The sequence below is a fragment of the Neophocaena asiaeorientalis genome, unplaced genomic scaffold (assembly GCF_003031525.2).
Source record: "Neophocaena asiaeorientalis asiaeorientalis breed wild unplaced genomic scaffold, Neophocaena_asiaeorientalis_V1.1 scaffold379, whole genome shotgun sequence".
Classification (NCBI taxonomy): domain Eukaryota; kingdom Metazoa; phylum Chordata; class Mammalia; order Artiodactyla; family Phocoenidae; genus Neophocaena; species Neophocaena asiaeorientalis.
This window is the reverse complement of record NW_020172145.1, coordinates 787,924-796,230: the sequence shown is the minus strand read 5'-3', so window position 1 is coordinate 796,230 and position 8,307 is coordinate 787,924. Positions and strand designations below refer to the sequence as shown.

The 8,307-nt window shown below is 47.2% G+C and overlaps 1 protein-coding gene across 3 annotated transcripts in view; it reads left to right on the top strand.

The window, feature by feature from the left end:
• Nucleotides 1-8,307, top strand: part of MOB3B (MOB kinase activator 3B) — a 201,630-nt gene that overhangs the window by 158,567 nt on the left and 34,756 nt on the right. The gene's annotated exons all lie outside the window — the stretch shown is intronic.

Below are 8,307 nucleotides of genomic sequence, written 5' to 3'. Positions count from 1 at the left end.
TATATATATATATATATATAGATATATATATATACACGTTTTGCAGGAGGCAGGAGCCTGTGGATGGAATGGTCAAGAGAATAAACTATTAGCAGAGGATTTTTAAGAAATAGGTCTATGTTGTTAAGGTTTCTTTTCTTTCTTTCTTTTTCTTTCTTCATTGTGATCCAACTGTGTTTTGTTTTGCAAGTATTTTGGAAATGGTATGTTCTCAGCCACGCTGCCGGAGGAGGCCTGTTTTCTTTTCCCACGTGTGTGGGATGTTGTTTTTATTCATGAGCTATTGAGAATGAGTGGTTTTTATGACTTGTAGAGGGATTTTCACATGTACACTCCTGGTACTGGCCTCCAAAGACCCAAAGGACAGCACACATGCTCTCAGACAGGAGTGACAGTGTGAAGGAGCTCAAGATAGGCATTTCTGGTTGTTGTTACTGACATGCCATTGGGGTCCCCAAGGGATTAGATTAGCCAAGGCATTAGGCTTCATCTCGTGTCACGTGGAAGCTCCTCGGACAGTTCACACGGTGTTTCCATATATCACCTTGGGTCCAGATCTGCTTTCCAGGAAGAGTTTGTCCTTTAGAGAAAAGGCAGCTCCATCTGTGCTGTTTCATTAGCCCTCCCCCACCCTGGACTCTAATGAGGAAGAGTCTCACCTTTTAAAGCAGTAATAACATCAGCGGCCTTTTGCCGAATGCCTCTGAAAGCCTGCTGGCCCTGGGCTCCGTGTTTAATCCTCCCAGTCTCACCAAATACCAGGTATAATTATCCTCATTCCTCAGATAAGGAAACCGAGCCTTTTAGAAGTCAGCAAACTCACTCCCGGGCAAGTATCAGGGGAGTTCCACAGCTGGAATCTGAAACCAGTGATTGACAGCAGAGCCAGACGCTTAACCAGTGTCCACGAATGACACATGCCTTTGGGGAAGTAAGAGCCAATATGCCCTTTTCCACCTTCTTCTTTTAACAGATTTGGCTTCTCCAATTCTGCCGATTGGATTGGCAAGAGATGAAACGAGCCGTAAGAATCCCATCCAGTTTCCTGGCAGAGTGGAAAGAGCATAGGCTCTGGAATCAGACAGACTTGAATTCAGACCACTTTTCATCACAGACTAGCTCTAAACCCCGGGCCAGTCAGTCCCCGCACCTTTCTGAGCTTTGATTTTGGTGTACCTCCGCTCTGGGCACTAAGCCTCCTTCTGGGAGGAGCATGGATGCACTCCCTGCCCTCAGGGAGCGTACAGTCTGGAGGGGGTGGCAGACCTGAGCCAGTACCCACACACATCAGTGTGCAGTTGCCGTCAGGAGAGTTACAGGAGCAGATGGCACATGCCAGGCAACCTGAGTCTGGAGATGATGGGAGGCTTTCAGCCGAGCTCTACAGAAGCAAGAGGCATTAGCTAGGTGAATGACAGGCGGGAATGTCTGCCAGCTGCTTGTGGAACCTGGGATGTTCTGGGGCCAGTCCTCTGGTGTCCCTGTAGACAGGCTTTGAGGCCGTACTCTCCAGAGCTCCACAACCCAGGTTCAACCCAGTGCCGTCAGAGACCAGGTTCTCAGCCCTAAGCATCTGGCTTTCTCTCCAGAAGAAAACAGAGAAAAACCATGAAAAGAAGAATGGGCAGCAGCTAGCTTGGAAACTGCCGCCTGGGTCTTGTTTTACTTTGGGACCTCCATCTCCCAGCTGTGGCCCTGTCACAGCATCTCTGCATTCTCTGAGGGACTCTCTCCTTTTGCAGCTTCCATGACAGGATAAAAGAAAAAAACACAAGCCATTTAGACAACTTCTTGTTGTTTTTTTTTTTTTTCCAGAGGTGCCTGAAAAGGAAGGATTGAATGGGGCATTTGGGGGCTAAGTGAAAGGGAGGGGAGGGGAGGGGATGAGGAAGAAAGAAAATGGATTGAAGCTCAGAAATTACTGGAATTTTTATTCAGTTCTGTTTGGGAGAAAGGATAGTTACTGAGTCAGAGATGAAAGGCAAATCCGCATGGGGCCCCAGAGAAATTATTATATTCCACGCTCAATTTAGCTCTCGCACTCAATGTGGCTTGGAGATGAGAAAGTTTGTGGTTAGACACATTCATAAACTCAGCAGGGCTCTGTCAGATGCTGGTTCCCGGCTGAGTACCAGGTCCTCCCCAGCAGCAGAAACAGAGCCGTGAAGCTGCCTGGTCGGGCCTTCAAGAGGGGCTCCAAGCCCCACAGGCTCACTGCACCCTCCGCCTTCACCCCAACTCTCTGGCTGGCCTCCTCCTTGGCCCGATAACTTAGCAAACTCTAGTCTTGCTTTGAGTCTCATTGTCGAGCAAATTCCTGCTGGAACATGTGAGTGATTGGTTTGGGATTCTGACCTCTGCCCAGGCATCTTGCCTGGGCTCATTCTGGAATCTGAGTTCAGCCTGGTCCCGTTTTAGGCTCACTGATCCCATTTGCAGAGACCAAGCCACACAGCCTGCCCCGAGCCATCCAGATCTATCCTTGAGCACCCAGATGTCTATCACCTCTTTGTGAAGCTCATCTGTACACGTCTTCTCATCTCGAGCCAGCTTCTTGGAGTCTGAAATTTCCCAGCTTGAATCTGAGAGTCAGGGGCTGTGGCTCAGGGTAGGGTAGAGGAAGGGGAGGCTCTGACATCAATCGTGCTTGCAAATCACGTAGAGACCTTCTGTTCAAAGGTTGTTTTCTATAGGGATTTCCCTGGCGGTCCAGTAGTTAAGACTCCACACTTCCATGGAGGGGGCACGGGTTCGATCCCTAGTCTGGCAAGTTCCACATGCTGCATGGCATGGCCAAAAAAAAAAAAAAAAAAAGCCTCGCTAACCTATTCTAAAGGTTGTTTTCTATATGATCAATACATATCTGTCTGAGATTATTGTCGGAAGGTTTGTCTGGGTTATTATAAGACTAGTCAAAGTTTAACTCCAAATCCTTCAGATATGCAATCTATTTCAGTTATGACTGCTGGTTAATATTGTCTGGCATTAACTTTCTAATTGAGTAGAGTGACTGAAAATTAACTATCACCCCCCGGAAAACTATATTGAAAGGTAAAAAAAGGAGTTTCAGAGTCTTTCTTCCCACCCTCTAGGCTAGATGAAAATGTTCTTCATCTCAGAGCTCTCCTCCATAGAAGAGCATTGGGTAGCCTTGCATGCCAGGACCATATCAAGACCTTGGTAAAAGCTATCATTTCTGCTGTAGGCTTTTTTCCTTCCCCAAATAGGCGATGATGGATTCACATCTTGACTAAATAAGATCACTGCTCTCTTATGATTCAACTTTCAATGATGAGTGTTCCCTACCTAGCCCTGTGCCAGGTGCTTTTAAAGATAGAATCAAAGTATAAAACAGTCCCTTTGTTCAGGGAACTTACAGTAATACAAGACATAAATATGAGAAATTTGTAGAAAATAATGCAAAGCCAAATATCATCCAGGGCTTAATTGAGTACCTACCACTCTAAATTCTTTGCAAGTTCAGGACTGATGGATTAATACCAAGACTGCCCTCCTGAAAATAAATATGCAGGAGGAATTTAATCCCAAAGTATGTTACAAAGAACATTTGGTCAATGAGATACTAAAACTAACAGTGCACCAGAGTGCTTCCTATCTGCAAAGTATTAGCAAAGCCTTTTACGTGTGTGTAGTTAATCCTCACCACAACCCCCTGAGCTACAGATAACAGAAACATCCCTGTTTCTTTCCAGTTGCGGAAACTGCAGCTTAGAGATACTAAGCCGTTTGCAAATGGTTACCTTGTTAATAGGTAGTAGAGCCAGAAATGAAACCTGGGAAGTCTGATTACAGACTCTTTTAAACCAATAGCTATTACAGGAAAAAGGAGGTTCCAGAGTTAAATAGGACTTTTGGCTACAGGAATTCTCAGATCCTTTACTATGCTTGGGTATATTGCAAACATTTATAAAAGCGGCATTTTGACAAGTATACCTGACCTCATGATCCTCTTTTTTTTTAGCTAAGGACCTCCCAGAATTAGTCACTTTTAACACAGACCTTGGGAAGTACAAAAGTGGAGGGTCCCCAGTGTCTTATGTATTCAAAGAAACAGAAGGGACAAAAGGACGGGGTTGGATACAGTCCTGAGCTGGGTCATTGGTGCCCCTTGGAACACATAGGCTGCCCTCTGCCCAGAGCCTTGCACGTTCTCCTCAGGTTCAGGCTGCCATGATAAGAAGTCCAGTGTCCATTTGAGATGGTTCATTAGCCTTTCGTTCTTCCTACTGTTAGCCTGGATTTATCGAAAACAAACAAACATTTTTTTGAGCTGCTTCTGCAAGCCAGGTACTGAGCTCAGTGGAGGTCAAAAAATGGTCATCTTAACAGTGAGGTTTGCTGTGCCATGGAGCTGTAACTGCAGGACGCCAAAGAAAGGGCCTGAGTTGTCGGAGCCAAACCTCTACTCTACATCCTTTTATCTGTGGGGACAGGCAAACACTTTGGCTGAACTAAGCCACAGTTACATTAAAAAATAAATAAATAAATAAATAAAATAATAATATCACTGCTCAGGATTTCACTGGGAATAAATGATATCACACATACACATATCTGGCCTCTCTCAGGGTTCATTTTTCTGTGGCTATTTAATGGAGATTAGATACTTCTTACCGGCACCATGAAGACAAGAAACCCTCAGATAAATTAATTTTCATGAACTGGTCCCCCTGGAGCCTGTCAGGGAAAGGAGTAGATCAGCACTGAGTCTTACCCAGTCTTGCTTCCGTGAGGCCAGTTACACAGGATGAGAGTTCCAGGGTCCACCAAAGTGGTGGACATCCAGAGGGGTGATCTCTTCCACTTCCCACCTTCTGACGGTTTATTTAAAGTTTTCACACACACGCACAAATCTGAACACTTGGAAGGCAGGAGAGAAAGGGAGAAAAGGGCTAAGATAGTATACAAACTGTAGAATTGGACCCTGAACCATCAATAATGTTGAATGAATTTCCCAAATGCCACATAGCTGTCTTATTCTTAACCCCACACTCTATGAGCTGCGATTTTATCTCTGGCTTAGCAGAGAACCCACCAGGGTTCTTAGGCTCCCTACGAATCCAGCCTAGGACTTCTCAGCTTCCCAAGTTGGCCCGGGGGTGACTATGGTGCATGCTGAGCATGTCCTTACTTGAACCATTTCCAATGTTCACTTTTTTTTTTTTTTTTTTTGTGGTACGCGGCCCCCTCACGGTTGTGGGTCTTCCCGTTGCGGAGCGCAGGCTCAGCGGCCATGGCTCACGGGCCCAGCCGCTCCGCGGCATGTGGGATCTTCCCGGACCGGGGCACGAATCCGTGTCCCGACTCAACCACTGCGCCACCAGGGAAGCCCTGCAATGTTCACTTTTGAAGAATGAATTACATGTAAGGAAGGGGATGGTGGAAGAGTCAGGGCCGACTTAGCAGCCAGAGACAAGAGATCTGAGGCTGGGGTCCTACCTACCCAAGGAGTTCAAGTGGGAAATAACAAAAGTAGGACTTCATCTCAAAGTTCCCACCACATGCCAGACACATTACAGATACTATTATAAGAACCCTAGAAAGTAAATGTTTTTCTCCATTTTGTAATGAAATAGAGTGATCAAGTCACTTGCCTACACAGCTAGTAAGTTACAGGGCTAGGATTTTAATCTAGGTCTTCCAGACTCTAAAACCAGCTCTTCTCTATACCATGAAGATCATTCCCAGCCATAGCCCAAATTCGAGGGGCAAGAGCAAACCAAGTTCAAGGTCAAAGACAAGGCCAGAGACCAGGTGTGGAATGGAGGGCAGAGCCAAGAGCTCAAAGCTGATCAGATGTAGGGACTTGAGGGGTGTGGGGGGATGCAGATTGGGGACACTCTAAAGGGACCCAACAAGTGCCATGAACATCCTCGTTGTGTCCAAGATCTTGCCTTACCTTCAGTCAGCGTGTGTGGGGTGTGGGCACTGGCTTTAAAGGTCAAGCAGACGAAATGGCACAGCTGAAACCCCCCACCCCTGTGTCCCCTAGCAGCTGGTGACATGAAAGGTGAATGCGCCTGGGGGGATTCAGGCCACCCAGGAAGGAAGGGCTTGGGAGCTGGAAGTGTGTGCAGAGTCCCAGAGCAACATCTCCAGATTTCAGAGTAGCCGGTACTCATGGGCTTTGGAGTTAGACAATCCTGGGTCCAAACCCCTCCACCATTTGCCAGCTGTGTGACCCGGGTAAGCTACTTAATTTTCTGAGTCTGTTTCCTCATTTATGAGATGGAAACAATAATAGTACCTAGACTTGTTACACTCTCAGTAAATGTTGGCTTTACCCTTAGTCCCAGGTCCATGGTCTAAGGCACCAGCAGAGAAAACACATCTCTCCTTGGGGCCTCAGAGTATTAGCTGACCTCTTAGTACCTCGGATCTGTGGCTTCCAAGGGTTTGGACTTTTCTCGCCCTTCTGTCCTCACCCCTTTCCTTTTTTAAAATTATATTTCTGTGCCACCAAAGAGTAATCTTTAGATGCCTCGTTGCATTTAGCAATTAAGCTGTGCTTTTATCCTTGGCAGAGAGAGTCACACTCCAAACATAACCAGATCTGTTAGATTTTAGAATCAGGCTGACTTGGTCCAAATCCCAGCCCTGCCACTGTTTACCTAAGTGGCCTGGAGCAAGTTAATCTGTGCTTGGTGTTAATTCATCTGTGATACAGGACTAGTAAAACCTACATCACAGACAGGTTGCGAAAGTAACACACGTCAACCTCTGCTGTTGTGTCCGTGTGGTTCCGGGACTCCCCTTCTGATGGGAACATAATCAACACTTGAATATGGATAATGGGGGATTCAATCACCTCTGGATCTCAGGCTTCTTTGAAGCCTCTAGACCTTCTCCCAGCCTGGTAGCAGTAGTTTTCACTGGCCCCTCCTTCAGCAGAGAAAACACCTATCCGCTCTGGGGGGGAGCTGCCCTCCACCTTTGGCCAGCTTTACATCACCCCACCCACAACCCTCAGCATCTGTTGCCCAGACAGTCAGCTGCCAAGCTGTGCCCAGGTCCCTCCCTGGGTTCATTTGATATGTTGCCACTTTGTTTTGGAAGAAAAGCCAATATCAGTGCCGGACCCTGGGGAGGCAGATTCTTGCCTCTGCCAGCTGCCAGCTGTGTTCCGTCGCTCATCCTGCCCTCGGTGTCCCAGGTGATCCCGTTACAGAGTGTCTCTCACCAGACAGCTGCCACTGGGACCCTGTGGAGGCACGGACAGCAAAACTCCAGGCTTGCTGGGGACCAGGGACATGCCCTGAGCGCAGCTCTGCAATTCTGCCAAAAGGCTGGTGGTCATGTCTGCCTTTTCCTGATAAGGGTAATTACTTGCCTTATAACAACGGCTAGATGTTCCAGATCTACAAAGCAGAGAGCAGGGCCGGGGAGGTGTCATTCCCTTTAGCAAGCGCTTACTCTGTCCTGGGCGCTGTAGGAGGGTTTTAGTCATGCTGACACTCCTGGGCATGCAAAAAAGGCCTTGTTTTGACTCCTCCTTAACTCACAAAAAAACAGAAGTCACAGGGGTGTCACTTCTAATCCTCAGGACAATTGGCAATTTTACCTGCATCCTACATATGGAGAAACTGAAGCTCAGAGAGGGTAAATAACTTGTCTGTGGTCCTACAGCTGGAAAAGGAGCGGAATAGGAATTCAAAGCCTATTTAACTTTGGAATCCATGACGTCACTACTTAAGAACAGTGTAAAGACCAAGAGTTTAAGCAGTGTCTGAGAGGCAGAAAGGAAGTGGGCTTGGGATTCTGCTATTTGTTGCTCTGATCAAGCTGGGAGTAGTGGTCATCAGACAGGAAATCTGGGTGATTCCTCTGCCCCCTCACCCAGTCTGTGTTATGAAAAACAACCCCCAACTCTTACCTTCCCTCAAGGAGATGAGGTGACAATAAGTATAATGCGAAGTTTCCATGAAGTTTTGTTGCATTTGCCCACCTCAGAAACAGTGTATCTCAGAAAAAGTTTGGATCCGAATTTGCAAACTGGTAGTCTGCAGGCCGAGTTATCCTAGGAAGATGTTTTGTTTTGACCTGCTGTATTTTTTTTTTTTTAATGTCAGGTTAATTGCTATCATTTTAAAAATAGAACTCCAGGACTTCCCTGGTGGCGCAGTGGGTTGAGAGTCCGCCTGCCGATGCAGGGGACACGGGTTCGTGCCCTGGTCCGGGAAGATCCCACATGCCGCGGAGCGGCTGGGCCCGTGAGCCATGGCCGCTGAGCCTGCGTGTCCGGAGCCAGTGCTCCACAACGGGAGAGGCCACAACAGTGAGAGGCCC